Genomic DNA, 20,316 nt, shown 5'->3' with positions numbered 1-20,316 from the left:
AGAGGTAGGCTGCTCTCCTAGCACAGCCCAACACCCCTGAGGTACCAACCCAGCAAGTGTCTTTAATACAAACTATCTGTAACATTGTCAAGCCCTCTGCAATGACAGTTTTAAGAGCATATTAGCAGATGATTAAAGAGCCTAGCTTGGAAACGATGTTTTGCCAGCTCTTACAAAAATTACATCTAGTTGATGCTTTATTGTACAACTTTAGGAAGCACTGGAGTATTTTAGGAAAGATTCGTATTCCACAACGCATTTCTGGTTACTGACTACGTGGTAAAACATAATGTCAGTTAAATTTAAGACTACTAGCTTTTCAAAGATTTCCAGTGCAGAAAGTTAACTACAGGTGTTAATCTTAAACTAGATTATTCTATCTCAACCAGTGTTTACTAGTAAGTCTAAATAAAAACACCAAGCCAGAAAACGCCTTAGTAAATATTGATTTATCACAAAAACAGAATAGCACCACTGGCCTCTGCATCCTGTCCATCTGTCCCAGATTCATTTAGAGTTGTTCTCACAATCTGGTATTTTTCTAGGGTGACAAAAATCATTTTTAAAGGGGAGAGGAGCGAAATATAGACAAGTGTCGTGGTTTAACCCCAGCCAGGAACTAAGCACCACACAGCCGCTCGCTCACTGCCCCCCCCGCCCCCAGTGGGATGGGGGAGAAAATCGGGAAAAGAAGTAAAACTCATGGGTTGAGATAAGAACGGTTTGACGGAACAGGAAAGAAGAAACTAATAATGATATGATAACACTAGTAAAATGATAACAGTAATAATAAAAGGATTGGAATGTACAAATGATGCACAGTGCAATTGCTCACCGCCCACCGATCAACACCCAGTTAGTCCCCAAGCGGCGATCCCCCCACCACCACTCCCCCCAGTTTATATACTAGATGTGGCGTCACACGGTATGGAATACCCCGTTGGCCACTTTGGGTCAGCTGCCCTGGCTGTGTCCTGTGCCAACTTCTTGTGCCCCTCCAGCCTTCTTGCTGACTAGGCATCAGAAGCTGCAAAATCCTTGACTTTAGACTAAACATTACTTAGCAACAACTGAAAACATCAGTGTTATCAACATTCTTCTCATACTGAACTCAAAACATAGCACTGTACCAGCTACTAGGAAGACAATCAACTCTATGCCAGCTGAAACCAGGACAACAAGAATGTATTATCAGGAAAAATATGAGGCATTTTAAGCTTGGCTTCGTAAGGTGTTACAGATTTCTATAAGAAACTTTGAACTTTGTTTCCTCGGCGTTATTTTGCATTTAAATTAGTGGATTTTTTTTTTTTTTCACTACAAGAAATCAAAAAATACAGTACTTACCTGGTATCTAGTTTGAATATTCTAAGGTAAGTGGTAACAGCCTCCACACACCTCTAAAACTGAATCTCCTAAAGACAAAACAAAAGCAAATCAGTTGTTCACTAACTCATATGTTGAGGGCTCATTGCAAAGTTGCCATCCCATTATTTTATTATGACAATCCTTCATAATATGCTAAAGGCAAGATGGAAGTGAAATAACAGAAATGTAACTTTCTATACTTACAGAGAATTTTCACTTAAAGCAGGTAAGTATTGAAGCCACCAGGAATGGGGAGGCATGCTGCAGTCTGGATGCGTTTAATAGGCACACACTTTCCTACAACACGGTCAGCTGGCATCAGAGAATACATTTTAAAGGCTGCATTTAAGTATTTTCATTATGCTTTCACTCAAACACTGCCCTGATGTGAAAGTCCAGAATAAACAGAAGTGGTTTTACTGTCCAAAATATTTTATACTAGAGTAAGTTGCCACAATGTAAATACTAAACTTTAGAACTGATTAGCTGTCAAAGTAAGTTAACAAATATTTTAAAGTATAGATTCAAGGGCTCTGTGCTTTTATCTGTAGCTTCAGCCTCTTTTCCCAAACCTTTTACCATGTGAAAGGCACACACTTACCTAAAATAAAGATACCAGTCATAGAGAAACTCTAATAACCATTATCTATTTAAGACTTTGGACTTTTTCAGCTTGGGCATTTGTGAAATATCTGTACTTAAAACAAGAGAAGTGTGTTTTTCATGTCTTGATAATCTGTAATGTTGTTAGAGAGAAACTGCTAAAGAAGCTTAGCTAATTCAGCGGACCGCAAGCTCCGGCACACGAGCAGCAGGCGCGCAGCCTGTTCTACCACCCTGCAAGGCTGCAGCCGAGCACAGGCGCGGGGCAAAGTGAACCACAGCAGAGCAAGACTTCACAACAGCCCAGAGATGTTTAGTGGCGTTCAGATGCCAGACGCCTTCATGACAAATAAACATACATTTGTTAAAAATTTCAATAGAAAAACAGTATTGTCTGTACAGCACTTTTCTTCACAAGTTATTAACAGCACTGCCAGTAAGATGAAGACGTGCAAGCACATGGAGTAGCTGATTTCTATGCCATTTCTAATGCCACTCTACCTGGCATCAACATTGGTTCCTGTGCTTAAACTATAGAGCAATACCAGCTCATTTTGCCAGGACAAATTTCCACCAAGAAACCCACTGTTTTATCCTATGCACATTCCCTCATCCTGAAGCAGATTACCCAAAGAAGAAACAAGTCTCCCTTCATTGTACAAGGAGGAAGAGAACCTGAGATGACGCAGCAACACAAATCCCTTCTTTCAGCGGTCAAGGCAAAGTTAGACAGATTGCTGTGGATCACCGATCACATGAAAATAAGAGAATGAATGGGCAGGAGGAGCCTAGGAAATGCTAGATGATGCTATCGAAAAATTTAGGGAAAAAATCCCTGCAACAGATTAAAATATCTTTCCGATTAAGCAGGTATAGGATACATGAAACCCATGTCCTTAATCACAAAGTCACTTATGTGTTAGATTACCAAACAATAAACTTCGTGAGTGGAACTTTAGAGCAACTTTTACCCGGCAAGTCATCGCTTAATCATCATCCAAACCCTTTCAACAGTTTCCAAAGAACAAGCTCTGAATGCACTTGAGAAATAAACTCCCCATTCAATTAAAAAGTACACCTTTCACAAACTTGGAAGGTTTTGGTGTGGCAAAGAGAGATGTTGGGAATACACCCAGTAAGCTGTTGGCGTTACTGACCACAGAATTTGTTTTATGCAATCTGTAAGAAGCTGCTTGATCTTAGCAGCATATCCATAAATGAGTAAGAATGAATCAACCACCAAGACAATCAGCCTACTGTTGATGGATCTATTTAGTTCATTCAATAGATACCACCAAAAGACTTTTCCTGAAAAATGAAAGTCAGGGAGTGCACAAGCTACAGCCAGAATTTAAACTTTCCCACTCAGGCAGAGTGTGTGCAATATTAAAGGCTAGACTACCTCTCAGATGCAAAATGTCCTATTTCGTGAAGCTATAAAACCTTCCAGGTTCCCTGCCCACTGCTTCCTTCATTACAAAGTAATCAACAATGGAACATTTTTAAAGCAGTCTTTAGAAAGCTGCGGATGGTTAACGGGGTTAGCAACCAGAATTATGGCCCAGGCTCTTAGGACATTGGGGACTAGAACAGACATATTCAGATGGACAAGTCCACCAGTTTTGCCTGTGGTCACTGAAAATCTTCTCTTTCAATCTCAGATGCACAGTAATTTTTTTTTTCCTAAATCAGCTCTCCCTTCATACCTAAATGAAGACCATCTTTAAATTCACCACTAATTCTGTTTCAGACAGCAACCTAAGCTTCAGAAATGTTGACAGTCAAACTGAAAAACAGCCACAGTATGCTCAATTTATGGATGTACACAGCTGGAAATTTGAGAGTGAAACAGGAGAAGAAAGCAAGTCCAAATGTACTTCGCAGATTTGATTATACTTGCTTGCCTTTGACAAAAAGGGCTATCCTGCTAAAGTCAGCATTTGGCATATAATGAAGTAAATGAAAATACAAGGATGTGCAGACAGAAGCTTCAAATAGTTCAAATACAAGATTCCAGCCCAGGCCTTGTCAAAATTCCATCAGAAGAAAAGTCTTTATTTTTTACACCATACATATATAATACCTAGCCACGTATAGAACTCAGAATATATAGAAAAGTATTTTTATCTTAATATGGATGCAAGCAGCAATATTTTCTTTAGTCTCTCAGCTATGCCACTACAAAGTTTCATTAACAGCAGAAAGCCTGATTTACAGCTGGAAATAACCAAACAAGACCAAAATAAATTCCAAAGAAAACTACTTCTTATAAAAATCAAAGTACATGAGAAACCCGCAGCAGCTATTCCACATCACCCCTTCCTCACCGCATTCTCCCGTGCGTGCTCCCTGCCAGCACGGTAGCCATCCGCAGCACGCCTTTCTGGGGTTTTGCTTGCTTGGTTTCTGTTGCAACTGGCAATTCTAATTTAGTGACTCAGGAATGTTTTGATCTACCCATCCAATCTCATTATTCAACAGGCCAGATCCACTGACCCAGAGCTCTACATAATACCCTGCTTGTAATTACTTGTAAATATCTCCCCTCCTTATTACATGATATTCACAATACAAACAAAAGGAGAGAAAATGAAAGGACAGATGCCGGAAAACAGACGGAAGCATTTAAAAATCAAGATTAATGGATGTTACTCAGTTTCAAAAACCACAAAAACTCAAAGAAAAAAAGGCTGGGGAAGGGAATAAGCAATTGTTTGAGAGGCAGAGAATCCATATGTAAGTATGAAAATCAGAAGACAAAATTAAAGCATGATGAAGATAACAAAAGCAAGCAAAGCTACACGAATGCAAACTAAATTCAGCAACACATTAAAATTGTGATAAGTTTTGTAACACGAATGAAGAAATACACTTAGGAAGTTTGCCTGTTCTTCCAACCATTTTGCGCATACCAAAACCAGCTCTTTTAGCCTCAGTTGTCCTGCAAATTTGGATCCGATTTATCTAATATTGTATTTTCCCCATATACTGTGACCATAAATAGTGCTCAGCACCTTTTCTTCCTCTAACCAAGAGATATATACTACCTTTTCCTTACAGAAATCAGACATGTTCTCAGATCTATTCTTTTTGATAAAAAGCACATCTGTTTCTTCTGTCTACCCTAACGTCTTCTGACAGGTGCAGGAGAACCATTTTTATTTAACAGTTCTATTAACAGAATTGTCATCATCCTGCTCCGTATGCTGTTAACAAAAAGAGATAAGTATCTTTAGGATACCTTGCTTCATAATCCATCCCCATCACGTACATGAACTACATCATAGTTGCAAAGTATTTAAAGAAATAATGCTGCAATTAAGGCATATTAAAAAAAAAAAAAAAAAATCAATAGACAAAACAGAAACTCCCAAGTCTTTACTTTCACAGTCTTACTTGCTCACATCACTTGCAAAATGAATCAGTATTGGAAAAATGATGTGAAAAGGCTGAAGGTAAAGCAAACTGGCTAATAAGTGCACTCAGAAGACTATTACTATTTTAAAGTACTCTTCATCAACATTCCCCGAGCTGTCTTGAAATACTAATTTTTAACCTATTAATTGAAGCACTAACATTTACTGTTTCATTAAAGCATCCAAGAGTGAGTGTTTTGGTGTTGCTTATATTTTTTTCTATCATAGCACAAAAGCCTTTTAGCTAAGTTTTGCTATTCGGTTTGTAGCTTTTTGCTAAAGGTCACATGAGAAATCTCATATCCATAAAACTATTCTGTTTTAACATATAAACCGTGATGGAAAGGTAACCTAGTATCCAGGGAATTAATTCAACTGTATACATCTTTCTCCCAGAAAAAAAGAACCTTACTATGGCCAAATTCATTTGCCTTGGGAACAGAAGATAGGTCTCTAACAGTGGAAGACTGCTAAAGTCTTCATTACATTCTTTTGAGTTTTTTAAAAAAAACCAGAAACACAGAGCTTTTACATAAATGAAATCTGGGACCACACAACTCCTCTGCTAAATTCAAGTCTAAATTGATCTAACATGCATCATTAAGACTGAAACAGAGGTTACACTGAAACTTGTGACAAACTTAACTACAGTGGTACAAGTGTTGTTTCTCTAATAAGCTTAGCAGATTAAAATTTAGCCATTTAAGTCTGATTCACCAACCTGTTATAAAGACTTGTGACCTTGTACCCTATACAAGAGTAAGATTCAAACCTAGCAAAGGTTTTCCATATTGGGGGCGGGGGGGGAGAGAAATGTAAAGTATTAGAGTCACATTTTCTATCCTCTCTCCTCAACTAGAAGAATTACTCTCTAAAACCCTGGGGTTTTTAGTGGATTCTCTACTTGGGATTTCATTGCTCCTATTTAATTCTTCAGCAAAATTAAATTATTGTTTATGGCTTTACAGTAGTTTGTATGGCAGAGTGCATGTGTTACAAACTGCATATGGCTATAAAAAAACCCTACAACTGCTTACTCAGCTATTTAAAAATTATGAAAAAACAGTAGTTCTGTTTGCTTGCCTCATTATTACTCTTAATTTTTTCTCTACATAAATCTATGCAGTGTTTGAATCGCTGTAACTACTCATAGCATGCAAACTCACTAGAACAAATCAGAAAACCCACAACATTCAGTACTGTGGGTAGAGTGATACTGATGTCACTCATTTCTTCTAGAGAAGAAATATTTTAAACTTCTTCTAAAGCATCAATGCAGAGGTACAGCTCTATTTGGATGGGAGCCCAAATGGGTGAGCTATAATTGATAAACTGTATCAATAAAAATAAAATCATATTGCTAATGACTATACCAATTGTCATGGTTTAACCCCAGCCAGCAACTAAGCACCACGCAGCTGCTTGCTCACTCCCCCCCAAACCAGTGGGATGGGGGAGAGAACTAGGAAAAAAGTAAAACTCGTGGGTTGAGATAAAGACAATTTATTAGGACAGAAAGGAAGAAGAAAACAACAACAACAATAATAATAAAAGGATTGGAATATACAAAGCAAGTGATGCACAATGCAATTGCTCACCACTTGCCAACCGATGCCCAGTTAGTTCCCCTGCTCCTCCCAGCCAGCTCCCCCCAGTTTATATACTGGGCATGACATCACATGGTATGGAATACCCCGTTGGCCACTTTGGGTCAGCTGCCCTGGCTGTGTCCCCTCCCAACTTCTTGTGCCCCTCCAGCCTTCTTGCTGGCTGGGCATGAGAAGCTGCAAAATCCTTGACTTTAGACTAAACACCACTTAGCAACAACTGAAAACATCAGTGTGTTATCAACATTATTCTCACACTGAACCCAAAACATAACACTGTACCAGCTACTAGAAAGAAAATTAACTCTATCCCAGCCAAAACCAGGACACCAATATAGTCAAAGCATTAAACCTTTAAAAATATAGAAAAAGTCTTGGAACAAACAAATGGGTTTACTCACATAAAAATGGGATTTATACTATCATGTCACACCTGTAGGTAAGACAACTAAAGGCTTTTAAACAGCAATAAAAGAAAAAATGCCTATTGTCTCATGTGACAAAGGTTCAGCAAACTAGATCAATTGTCAAAATGTGATCACCGACCTCTCAACAGCCTGCTCCAAATGCTTCGCCACTTTCGGTAGGTTAGGATGAGTCTTCTGTTGCATGAAGCAGTAACTGTACAATAAACATACAGGAAAGCAAAACAACTTTAGCAACAGGTTAAGGAGACAATGCTGGTCTAAGCAGTAGCTTTTTACAGCACAGGCAGTTTTTGTTCCCTCTTTTTGACCAGGCAAAGTGAGGTTACAGAGTACATCTAGAAAAGCCATATAAGCAGTCCAAGAGGCAAAAGAAATGATGCAATGACCTTCCCAGACATGAACACATCTTTCAAATTACAAGTTGGTCGGCAAAGGGAAAGAAAAAGAGATTTATCAGAAATTAATCTGGAAGGGTAGGGCAGGGGAAGATTACCCTCTGTACTCATCTGCAATAGCAGGAGATGGAGGGAAAAAAAAGTTCCTATCTTCTTTTGCTATCAATTGTGGAGGCAGAGGAAAAGGTAAATAAGGATCTTCCCCTTCCTCAAAATTTAAATAATGTAAAAGTATGGTTTTACAAATGGTGAAATAATTTTGGTCTACATTTTGCAACTAATTTATTATTGGAATTGCTTTGTTGTCAAATAAACACTCTTGGCAGTTTCAATCATGAACAGTTTTTGTTAATGACTTTGAAATCAATAGTTTATTTTAATGGGTAAAAAAAGCAAAAATGAAGACCAGGCTGTACCAACAGCAGAAGGTAATTCACGTATCTTCAACCTGATCTAAAATGATCAGGTCTGGTGTTTCCCTTTGAGAAATTTTACCTGTTTTCAGGTTATTAATCTCTGCCATTCGTTTCTTTAATAGTTATCTCTTCCCCCACCAAGCACACAAATCTTTCTTTTAAAAAGTTATGAATAAAGAAGCAAAATAAGCAGAACTGAACAGCAGAATTTATAAAGCCAAGTTTCCAGAAACAACCACCCACCAAGCCACCTAGCTCAGAAAAAGAAAAGCTAAAATGCCTTTATACGACCACTGGGAATCCAACGTAATTGTCTCTGTAACATCAGAGCCTTTCTTTCTACTTGACAGCATAATTAGTTTTTAGTATTCTACCAAATTACAAGATTATTATTTTAGTAATCTACATTCTAAAAATTAATCTTATTTATTTAATAATACAGGCAGAAAAGAAACTTTTTTCCCCAATTTACTTTTACCTCATGTATCTGATCAGGTCCTCCCAGCCGAAAAAGATGCATAATTATTCAAGCAACACTTGCATCCACTCAGTTAAGCTGTGAAGGCTTTAGTTCCAAAGACTTTTGTCTTTTGCAAAGTTTAAAAATTAAGCATATCTAAAAATCCTTTCTTCTCTTAATTGCTTAACTGTATTTCCCCAGGTTTTGTGGGGCATGGGGAGGAGACTTCACTATTTCACTTCCTCACAGAAACTGCCACAGAAAAGAACATTTTAATTTCCTCCCATAAAAAACAGAGAACATGGGCTTCTAACATACATTCAAAGACTTCTTTATTAGATCATAAAGAAAAAAAGGCAAAACCAGCACAACAGATTCGTCTCTTTTCAGATGAGATTGAATACTAATAAGAAATGTTAAAAACAAAACAAAACAAAAACCCAAAAAACCAAAAACAAAACCAAACCACCACTCATTTTCCTTTCCTAATCACAAAGCTGCATCCAACACCACAAGCTTCAGCCAGAAAAGCCAGCACAGCAGTCAAAGATAAGAAGAGCTGTATTGGTGATCAACCACTGTGCTAAGTGGTCATGCCTAGTAAGGACATCCATACGCCAATAAATACGAGTTTTAATAACATCCTGTTCTACTGAAGAGGTACTCGCTGACATAACCTTCTGATGCAGATCTGGCAATCGAGCAATTTGCTGGTATAGCTTCAAGTTACGGTGCTCCAAGCCATGACAACAGCTCAGGAATCCAGGTCAGCAGAGCTACAGCAACTTCGAGTGACAGGTCCTTGGTGTAAACACACCGATTGTCACCATTCCCTGTTAGTCAAACATCACAAACACAATAGGAAGTCACTCCTGCAGTCCTGCAGCTGAGAAAAATATGCCAGGACAGAGCAATCGGTGTTGTAAAAGATGTTTTAAGGTTGAAAATAATATTTTTGACAACTTTCAAAAACACCCCCAAAACCACTGCTTTCAAGAAACCACAGATTAAAATTAGAATCACACCAATAACATTTTTTAAATTGCATGCTCTTTTCCACCCTAGGATCACCAGACTCTTCGCATGAACCGAAGTGCTGGGAACGAGCTGCAATACTGACATGAGTACTGCCTGCCACCAAACTGCACCATCCAGTTAAGCTTTGAAAAAACCCAAACCAAGACATCACCAGGAATAACGGTCCCCTGATGACAAACCGGGCACAGGCTGTAGGATAAAAACCCTCTGATCACTGTGAGGGAGTGAGCATAAACCCAAGCAAACCAAGCCCCCCAGGCAGACCATCTCCAGGCCCCCAGGTAAACCTCTGCCCCAAACAAAACTTGTCAACTGCCAGAGAAACCACAAATTGCTTTTTCCACAGCCAGCCTCATCTGAGGTAAGGACAACACTCCCACAGCAACTGCAAGACCTCAAAGCGTACCCTACCATTCTGCAAGTGAGAACTATGCTTGCACAAACACAGAGTGGTAGAACAGACATGACAAAACTGCAGGTGAAATGGCAAGTCATAAATACAGATTTGCTGAACTAATTGATACAAACAACAACAAAAATGTATATATATTTTGGACATGCAAGACACTTCAGTCATCTTCATACAACACTTTCCTCCTCACTGGATAGTGTCAGACGTTACAGAAAACAGTTTAAAAGGCATGAAGAGATGAGTTCCATACCCGCCCCATACAGTCCCCAGCACATGGACATTTAGAAGGATAAGAGCAGTTAAGACTTAGGATTTTCACAATAACATCTGAACTGACCAGCACAGCTTGTATCACTCAAACTTTAACTTGTCGTTTTGGCAGGAAAATGCAATAAAATGCCTTTTCTTTTGAAGGCTGGGCAATGCTGGAGGGGCATGCCTTCAATGCAAGTATTTTTATTTTATTCTTAGGTCAATTAAAACAGAGCCCACGTCCAGAGGTAAACACAGAGTAAAACACAGCAGAAGGCACCATTTACTCCCTAGCGATCCAAAAGTTTTCACAGCACTGAAGAAAGTCACTATGAATGCACCGCTAATTTAACTATATTCTTATAATACGCCCGGAATATATTAACCAGTATACAACTCATATGTTTGAGTCAGTCTGGTTTGTGAGGTGCTCAGGACTAAGACCTTGTACATTGTCTCCACCCAGCTCATTTGGCTAGAAATATCCAAACAAATCACAGGGTTGGATTAAAAGTGGTTTTAATTTAAACCGACATTTTCTTACAGGAGATAAACTCTTCGGTATTTTCTAACTATACACTGTGGTTTCACCAACAAAAAGATTTATTTTATACTACTCCTACAGAAACCATACTGATGTTTATTTCCACTGTTCTCTCACTCTACATACTTTCTGCAGTCTGTGTGATGAAGTATGTCCTCAGTTCCACCATTCAGTCTGGCAACTGTATTTTGTGGCTGCTTAAAAAAAAAAAAAAAAGCCAGCCCATAATTTAGAAATAATAAGGCAACTGAGAATGGTATTTGTCCTACTGATTTTCCCACTAACTCACTAGTGATTAACAAGAAAAGACACAGCTTGAATTTCAGACCGAAGACTTAGTTTGCAAACCTGGCACTTAAGGAAAAAATATGTTCTAGACTTTAATTGTAACTGAGTTTTCTAACATTATAATTGGGATAAGAAATAGAACATCAAACGCATATAGATTTTAAAAACTAAGTTTTCAGACTGGAATTACACTTCAGAGGACTTACAACAAAAAGGCCACTATTATACTGGTGCATAATTTAATCACTGCCATTCCCAACACACATGCCTTTTAGTTTCAGTGTAAAGTATAGAATTACCACATTTGGTCTTTTTTCCACCTAAAGTAGTAACTGAGAACAAAGCCAGAAAACCGTATAGTTTTTGTGACTGTGATGCTTTTATTCCTCCCTCCGATCTTAATTAACACCGGAGCATGACACACATCTCTTCAGTCTGCCTGTATACGTGGCCTGTATACATGACATGATGCCGCCAATGCAGTGTTAAGCCAGTGTTACTCTTACGCATACTCCCCAAACCAAGAGTATGCCTTCCTGAAGATCCTTAAGAGGAACAGAATTAGTTGCAAAACAGCACCTTTCCTCATTTAGGGTTATTTTTAAACAATATTTATACATCTACATATTTAAACAGCCTCAAAACAGCAAGGAAAGACAAATTAAAAGTCATCATAGAAAGATAACTTTTAACATGCAAGAGGGACTAACTGGGCTTTCTATGGAAGATGTCAAGAGAATGAGTCACAGGAAGAAACGTGGTTTTAAGATAAGATGCAGGAAACCGGGGCAAGAAGTCACACATTATAGGACAACTACAGAAGATGCTGGGTTTTCATTACCCAGTATATATTTCTTTTCAGGACCAGTAGTGAAAAATAAAGTCATGTTGATTGTTGGCCCTGTTATCCAAACCACTCAGTGAAATAGTGAGGTACGCTTGGGAAATTATAACTATGCACCTTCCAAACACCTTTTGATTAACTCTGTTTGCCTGGTTTTCCTAAGTTAATTGTGAATAGCAAATGGTGTGCCAAAGCAATTTTTAAAAGTGCAACAAGAATGAAGTAAGCAAGTGTGGAAATTGGGAACTTTGTAGGAAAAGAAAGAAAGAGACAGTTATTAAGGAAGATAAATATTTTCACTAATTACCATACAGGCAAAATGTTTCTGTTCAATATGCATTTACTTCACTCTGTGATAAAAACGGTCTACTCAAAGCAAGAACGTTATTTCCCAACATTAATGTTAGGGCCTTCAAAAGAATGACAGGCTTACTAGTGTTTTGTCAAACCAAACCACAACAACGATAAAATAAATTTTCTAAGGAAAAGACATGGTTCATATCCTATTTTTCTTTCACCACTCAGACCAGAATAACTCCTCGAGACACACATCAGAATCGTACACATGCAGAGAAGCAGCATCCCTGTGCGACAGAGCTTGTTAGTTAGCAGATGGAAAATATTCCTAACCCAGAACTGAAATCAATTCGCTCCTCTGAACAGTAACTGAATCCATTTTTTTAACTCAGTTTAGAACAGGAAATATGTCTGGTTATAGCTTCCGAGAAACAGCTCACCTCAGATTTCAATGGAGGCACCGAACAATTTCGTGGTCCCTTCCCTCCTGAACCACCTCACCCTCTTCCAGAGCTCGCACTATGTGGCAAGGTCCCCTGCCCGAAACGTCACGTAGATCAAGTCAGTTGAAGCGTTATCAGATCAGTCCAACTGTTTCACATCAAAGCGGTTATCAGTCTGACCTGGAACTGTATCAGAATAACAGCAGTCCCTGATGGACCTGAACTAGAGCAGAACTTAAAAAAGAAAGCACTGCTTCAATTCCCTGTGCAGATACTAGGTGATTTCACAGGGATCCCGTATGCCCTTTGTAAAAGCACATGAACACTCATTAATTTTATTCCCCTTCTACCCGCTGTTATCACAACGTCACGTGTCTCCCAAAGACACACTGCCATGCTCCAGTATCTGAACAAGGATCTTAACACGTCCCATTTTGTCCGCTGATCCCCCTTCTCGTACTTCCAAATATCAGAAGCAGGACTGCCAACTTTCATGCTGACCTTGTAACTACAGAGAAGTAAAGAAAAATTAAGACGTTTCTTAACATATTTTTTATTAAAAAAAAAAAAATCCCTTAATTGCATACCATCAAGTAACACTAGATGCAACCTGAAATTATAAAACTCTCACTTAGTGCAACCTAGTCTTGGTAGAATAAATTTCCTGCACCTGGCATGTTCTAGATTACTGCAGACATTGTCACTAGTAACTGCCCATGAAAACGTTTGGAGTTAGGCTCCCAAGTCCCCCTCCTCTCTACAGCCAGCTTTAAACCTAATTATGTTTTTACAGTGAGTGTCCCTAAATCCTCCTGCCATGAGAAGCAGATTCGTAAGGAAAATTCTTCAATGACTGACCCAGGCTAGGCAAAGGCCCGCATTACACACCATGCACTGGAACTGTGACAAAATTACAAACTATTTCTGAGCACAAATAAAATTGCTAAGATATTACCATCACAGTAACAGAAAATCCTGTTAAGAAATAAAATACGTAGTGACAGATGGAAGGGAAAAGAACATTTTCATTTGAAATACAGCCAAAAATTTAAAGACATAAAAGGGGAGAAGCAAACAGAAAACTTGTGCAAGTTTCTGCTTTATGTAACTGCATATTTGGCTACTGTAATGACATCAGTAAACTTTGGACTCTTCCTATCTGCATTGTAAAATACTATCAACGTATAGGTCCTATACATTCACTTTATCTACAGATTGTCCCGTAAAAGATGCAAACATTCCAGAATCCCTACCGCTGCCACCTAACGCAACTTTAGTATGACACGGATGAAACCAAGTAAGGATTGTGAAGTCCCATGCGACAAAAGCAAAAGCAGGATGGTGTATGTCAGCGTTCCTAGAGCAAGCAGTTAAAATACGATTCTTGACAGATAGATAAATATATATTCTTGGAGGGCCAGATAGATAAATATATATTCTTGGAGGGACAGATAGATAAATATATATTCTTGGAGGGAAGAGGAAACTCAGAAGGCAGGCAGGGAGAAGCTGGAGGTGCTGGCTCAATCTCTGGTTTGTGGTCTTCTACCAACTTCTCCCCGCTGGTACTAGATACTGCCTGTCATTGCAATCAAATCTACAGAACTATTTACTTGTATCATTCATCTGTCAGAAGCCATCAGACCATCACAAAAATACCAGTTAATGAAAGCACACTTATCTCATGTCACAAAAAAAAAAAAATAATAATGTTCATTAGCAGTGCTTTGATAAGAGGTAACCAAATGCCCCTAGGTTTTTGTTTGCTCAATCATTCACCCGACAAAGTTTAGATCACGGTACTGAAGTATATTGAAAAAAAAAAAAAAAAAACCCCAACACAACAATCTTTCATCGAAAAACTCTATTCTCGTTACAAAATCCTTGAGCAGATTATGAAAGAGGAGATAGCAGCTGCTAATTTAAGTTAACTTGGGCCTAGAAGACTCGTTCTGTTTGCGTGGGAGCTACCATACCGCTGCACACCACATGCCTGCAGTTTTCTACCAATGCATGCATGAGAGGATGAAAAACTTGCACCCGGAAGAAAAACGTACTGAAATTTTACAGTTGGCCCTACAATGACCTGGCACTGAAAGCGTTTCAGCATTACTGAAGAAGGCAGAAAAGGACTTTAAAAAGGCACATTTTAGTGCAATGCAGATACAAGGTAAGTGCAATTAGGAGAAGTTGCCAGGACATAAGAAATTTCAACGTATGCTAAAGCAATCTTATTCACGTTTTCCCAAGAAAAACCTACACATCAACAATACCCTAAAAAACCCGCAATTTAACACCAACCACTACTATTTTCTAGCTATTCTATGCACACACAAAAAATTGTTACTTTTTTGGTAGCTATTATCACTTCATTAAAAATACTTAAACAATGTTTCAAGGAATGTTTGCTCTGGAATGCAGTTCTTTTGTATCAGTTTACACTGCCTGAAATAGAAAACAAAGTGCCTCCGAAGCTAAGACACGTACTTTCTAACAATTGTGCTTTGTACGTTTTTATTGATGAAGAAAATACTTTAACTGAACTTCTAAGTAAATCTTAAGATATAGCACCATTCAAACTCCTGTCTTTCAAGATTAAAAGCAGTCACTGGGTAACCAACCAGCATCAACACATAGTAGCTGACATAGTAACAAAACTATAAGAATAAAAAATACATTAAAATAATGCTGAGAATTCACAAACGGCTGGAGAGATTATAAGTGTTGGCAACCCGCTGACAGCATACACTGACCAGGTGCACCAAGATCACTCCTCAACTTCCTTTCTATCATCCAGGTCTTTCCTTTTGCAAATGTCCAGTCAGTCACCAAAACATCCTGAATGTGTGGAAGAGCTTTGATGGCCAGTACAGGTAGCTAGAGAGTTAAATATGCAAAAAATATTACATGGACACTTCTAAACCAATATTGCTTAATTCAAAGTACTTCCATTACTGGAGCACAAGGATTTTTCATGTTAAAAAAAAAAAAAAAAAAAGTGCTACACTTCACTTTGATCCTCAGCGTTACTCATGTTCCTCATCCCTCTGCATTTTGCCATGACCCATCTGTCTGACGGCACAGGTGGCCACACAACTATTTCCTGAGACCGCGGACTGGCCCACTGCAACCCTCTGTGCCATCTGCTTACAAGTTGGGGGTCACCTCACAGAAACCAAGCGACTCGCCAAACTGCACACACCCGCTCCTTGAAAACATCTTTTCCTCAGACTACTGGAGAGCGACCGAAGAGCCACGTCTTCCCAGACAGAGGCAATCCCTCTCTACTGCTGCTTCGTTTTCTACCCAGGCAGGTAAACCTGGAGAAGAAGAGAGGCTATGAGGAGAGCTGCGGCAGAGCCCTGAGCTAGAACTGCAAGCAGCAAAGCCAAACAAAGAGGACTTGCACAGCTCGAGGTCAAACTGTGAAGGAAATCAGTTAGGGTATTAAAATTACCTTAAATTAATCCCCATGCTTGTGTGTTTGACAGGAAAGCAGTGAAAATGCTGGCAGATGCCATTTTGCACGCTCTGGGGAGGATACTGGAGCACTCAGTCCTACGTATAAGCTTTGCAAAAAAGTTCTGCCAACCCCTTCCCTTCCCAAACACACCAAAAAAATATTTTTGACCTGGTTATTAACATTAATGGTACTTAAAAATGAGAAAACACTGGCAAACCAATCAAAAGAGGGAAATACGGCAATTATCATAGGCCAGTTACAGCATTGTTATTACAAGTCAAGTCATTCAATGGACAGACAGGATTTGCAGAACCACCTCCCAGTCTTGAATTGTGCCCACTTTCCCAAAGAGGATATTCTGGCAACTGAATGCATGAATTCAAAAAAAAGAAAAAAAAAAAAAGTCATATCGGCAACTTTTACATTTAACCTAAAACATGACTTCTTAAGTAATCCAGTTAGGCTTCCATTAGTATTCACTATCAAAATGCTTAACCAGAAACAAAATCCTTCTTGAAGCTCACAAAGAGAAGAAATAGGATGATTAACAGCATCATTGCTGACATCTACCACCTCCCTAACAGCATAACCTGCAAATCAGGCCAAAAGTCTCAAAATCAGCGTTGCTACTGCTAGGTTCCTAAGTCATATGCTGGTACTGCTCAATTTTTTCCAAAGTATGAAGATCCAAACACCACCGCTGACTTGACAGATGCCTTCATATGACACAGTAAGAAAAGCTTGTCCGTATCACAGCTGTATTTCAACCTCTGCTCTGATCGTCCGCTGCAAAACAAGTCTCTGGCCAGCTCCAACCATCTTGGGTAACTTCATAACTGGTCAGGTCGGTGCCTGTGCCACCTCAGCCACAAACCACATCAACTTACTGCAACCCAGCTGTAAAACAAGGCACACCACGAACTGACAAGGAGGCGGGTTGCTTGGCATTTAGGAAAGACTGAAAGAGTGTTTATACTGCTTGGGAATAAGCAACATGGATATAAGGTCTACACTACAAGACAAAACATACTACCAAGACATTACTTTCTGCAGACACTCACTGATAAAAGACAGTTAAATATAGCACACAGCTACCCTGCGAAGTCGGGAAATCTCTACTTTGATTTCACCAACGCTTTGAACCTACAGCCTTATCAATACAATACATCAGAAAACTTAGGAGGAAAAATCACACATTGCAGCATCTCCCCTTTCATTTAAATGCCATGAACAATCACTAAGATGAAATAAAGGAGGGAGGGAAAGAAGCATTTATTTATGCTTATAAAAAGCTGTTTGACTGAAAAATCTCATCTCCAAACTCGGGGTTATCTGCAAAGCAGATTCTGCATGGCCAGCATCATGACAAGTTTTTCCAAAGTCCTTAGAGCACCGCAAGAAAACCACAGGAAGCTGTTCAATAAACTTCTTTTCATCCTACACTCTATATATTAAAGTGAATTTCTCTTTGACTCCAGCCTTTGCTTCCTCTCTTTCCTCCCTCCCAGAGCAGAGTGTACTTGAATTATTAGACCTAGTTCATTAATGCAAATTAATTTGGCATCTATTTCTCGGGATCTCTTAGTCAGATTAGGACTCTCTCATTTTCTATCAAAACCAAACAAAAATGCAAACACTGATCCTAAGCAGCCTGAAACCAACAGATGCCTTAGAACTTGAAAACGCCTCTACTGAAATTGTGGTCAAAAGAATAAATTCCACTTAAAAGTGGATGCTACTATTCAAGAATTTAAATAGGTACAATCCTTACGCATTTCAAAAGGAAATCCTTTCAGATTTGCATACTTTTGATAGCTTGATTTACCCAACGAAATGGGTGAAACACCACCAGTCAGCCACTGGGTGAATGCGGCCTACAAGTTTTTGCTTCAATAGCAGCAAACTAATACAGTATTTAAACACACATATAACATTTCCGTGTCCTTAAGATAAGCTAGCATGAGGACATTAGTCAGACATCGGCTAGGAGAATTATATTATTTCATACCGGTGTAAGATGATGTACCAAATCTATGCCTTTTTTTAAGCCTTACCGCAGGAGAGAATATTAAGCATACATAGCTCTACAGCAACATCTCACAGCACAGGAAAATTAACACCCCTATAAAAACAAACCTAAAAAAGATAAAAATGTTTAGCTTTCCTCTCTATGTCACACAGATGGCTTTCACCTTGCTCTCCAAGGGAGAAACGGCTCCATCAGTGTAATATACTCCGGTAATAAAGTCAACAGCTTTGTCTCACTATGTGTATAACAGCAAGATATTGATAACGCATAAAAGCAAGAGTGAGGCGTTATCTGTGAATTTGCTGTCTCCATTTCGTCCAGTTGCATTCCGTATCACCAGAATTACCTGACCGGAATTCTTAATTTGAGAACCAGAAGACACTGCACAAATAAATAGAATTATGCTGCCTTTGCAAGTTTCTCATCATAAAGGCTGGATTTACTTCCCGTTGCTAATACGTCATTCATTAAGCACATCAGAATCTGAGCAGAATAACGTAAGGAAGGGGAAGCAAAAATCATCCCAGCTCCCTCCAGCAAAAAAAAAAAAAAACCAGTCATCGTGAATCACGGCTCACACATAAGACGAATGACTTTCATTTAGAATTCACCTTTCCAGGCCTTTTGTTTGGGGTTTGTTTTTTTTTTTTTTGTAGGTTCCCCCCCCCCCTCAATCTTTACAGCTCGGAGGCAGAGGACGCAGCCCCTCAACCACCACGGAGGAATGCGCATGTGGGTGGAAGGAGGGGAGCCGGGATTTCCACACACGCACCCCCCGCCCCGGGCTGGAGGTTCCCGGGGGGGGGGGGGGGGACCCCGACCTCCTCCTCCTCCTCCCGCCCCCCGTTCCCCTCACAGCAGCCCCCCGTTCCCCTCCGCCCCCACCCCCGCCGGCAGCACCAGCTCCATCTTGGCCTCCACCCGCGGGCCGGGCCCGCCGAGGCCCGGCCCCGCCGCCTCACTCACCTGCGCCCCACGGGTGGGGGGGGGGGGGGTGGCCGGTCAGCCCCGGGGCGGGGGCGGCCCCACGATGCGGGGCGGCTCCTCCCGGCGTCGAGAGGCCGCCGATCGCGGCGGCGTTACCTCAGCCGCTGCTGCTGCTGCTGCTGCTGCTGCTGCTGCTGCCGCTGCTGCCGCTGCCGCCGCTGCTGCTGCCGCTGCCGCCGCTGCCGCCGCCGCCGCCGACCGCCGCCGCCGCCGCCGCCAGACACCGAGCGGGACCCGGCGACGCCGACGGCGGGTGAGGGAGGGGCCAGCGCACCGCGCCTGCGCGGAGCTCTCCCACCCCCGCGGGGCGCGGGCATGCGGCCGCAGCGCGGTGTGCGTGGAGCGCGCAACGTGGGCGGAGGGAGGAGGGAGAGGGGGGGTGGCCCTCGGGGGTGCTGGGCGGCGAAAAGCGGGCAGAGCGCGGCGGAAAAAAAAAAAAAAAAAAAAGAAAATATAGAACTTCCCTGACCGGGAATCGAACCCGGGCCGCGGCGGTGAGAGCGCCGAATCCTAACCACTAGACCACCAGGGAGTGATGAGGGAAGGTTCCAGACTGCTGCAGTTCCCGCGCTGAGGCTGAGGGGGCTGAAGCGGGGCTGAGGGAGCTGAAGTGGGGCTGAGGAGGCTGGAGCGGGGCTGAGGGAGCTGAAGTGGGGCTGAGGGGGCTGAAGTGGGGCTGAGGGAGCTGAAGTGGGGCTGAGGAGGCTGAAGCGGGGCTGAGGAGGCTGGAGCGGGGCTGAGGGGGCTGGAGCGGGGCTGAGGGAGCTCAAGTGGGGCCGAGGGGGCTGAAGTGGGGCCGAGGGGGCTGAAGTGGGGCCGAGGGAGCTGAAGTGGGGCCGAGGGGGCTGAAGTGGGGCCGAGGGAGCTGAAGTGGGGCTGAGGGGGCTGGAACGGGGCTGAGGGGGCTGGGGAGGCTGAAGTGGGGCTGGGGAGGCTGGAGCGGGGCTGAGGAGGCTGGAGCAGGGCAGGGGACAGGACCAGGACATCACCTTTGGGCTGCAGACTTGGGAGTTTGCTGGCTTTTCG

At 41.1% G+C, this 20,316-nt stretch overlaps 1 protein-coding gene and 1 non-coding gene across 7 annotated transcripts in view; both read right to left on the bottom strand.

Moving 5' to 3' along the window:
- Positions 1 to 19,416, bottom strand: part of DNAJC5 (DnaJ heat shock protein family (Hsp40) member C5) — a 38,021-nt gene extending 18,605 nt beyond the window's left edge. Inside the window, exons 1-3 of one of the 6 annotated variants that reach the window (XM_052784879.1) lie at positions 19,270 to 19,416; positions 7,541 to 7,615; positions 1,348 to 1,415 (exon numbers count right to left, since the gene is read on the bottom strand). The gene's annotated coding sequence lies outside the window, so the exon portion shown is untranslated. Of the gene's footprint in view, positions 1 to 1,347; positions 1,416 to 4,298; positions 4,319 to 7,540; positions 7,616 to 8,711; positions 9,064 to 19,269 lie in introns of those variants that run through there. The other 5 variants (XM_052784888.1, XM_052784907.1, XM_052784898.1 and 2 more) reach the window with 5 other exon arrangements.
- A 334-nt stretch (positions 19,417 to 19,750) lies between these two features.
- TRNAE-CUC (transfer RNA glutamic acid (anticodon CUC)) lies at positions 19,751 to 19,822 on the bottom strand. Its single transcript has one exon. It is a non-coding gene; the product is annotated as a tRNA-Glu (tRNA).
- Positions 19,823 to 20,316: the final 494 nt, after the last annotated feature.

The sequence above is a fragment of the Harpia harpyja genome, chromosome 1 (assembly GCF_026419915.1).
Source record: "Harpia harpyja isolate bHarHar1 chromosome 1, bHarHar1 primary haplotype, whole genome shotgun sequence".
NCBI lineage: Eukaryota > Metazoa > Chordata > Aves > Accipitriformes > Accipitridae > Harpia > Harpia harpyja.
Note: the sequence above shows the minus strand (reverse complement) of the source record. Positions and strands in the feature narration are given on the sequence as shown.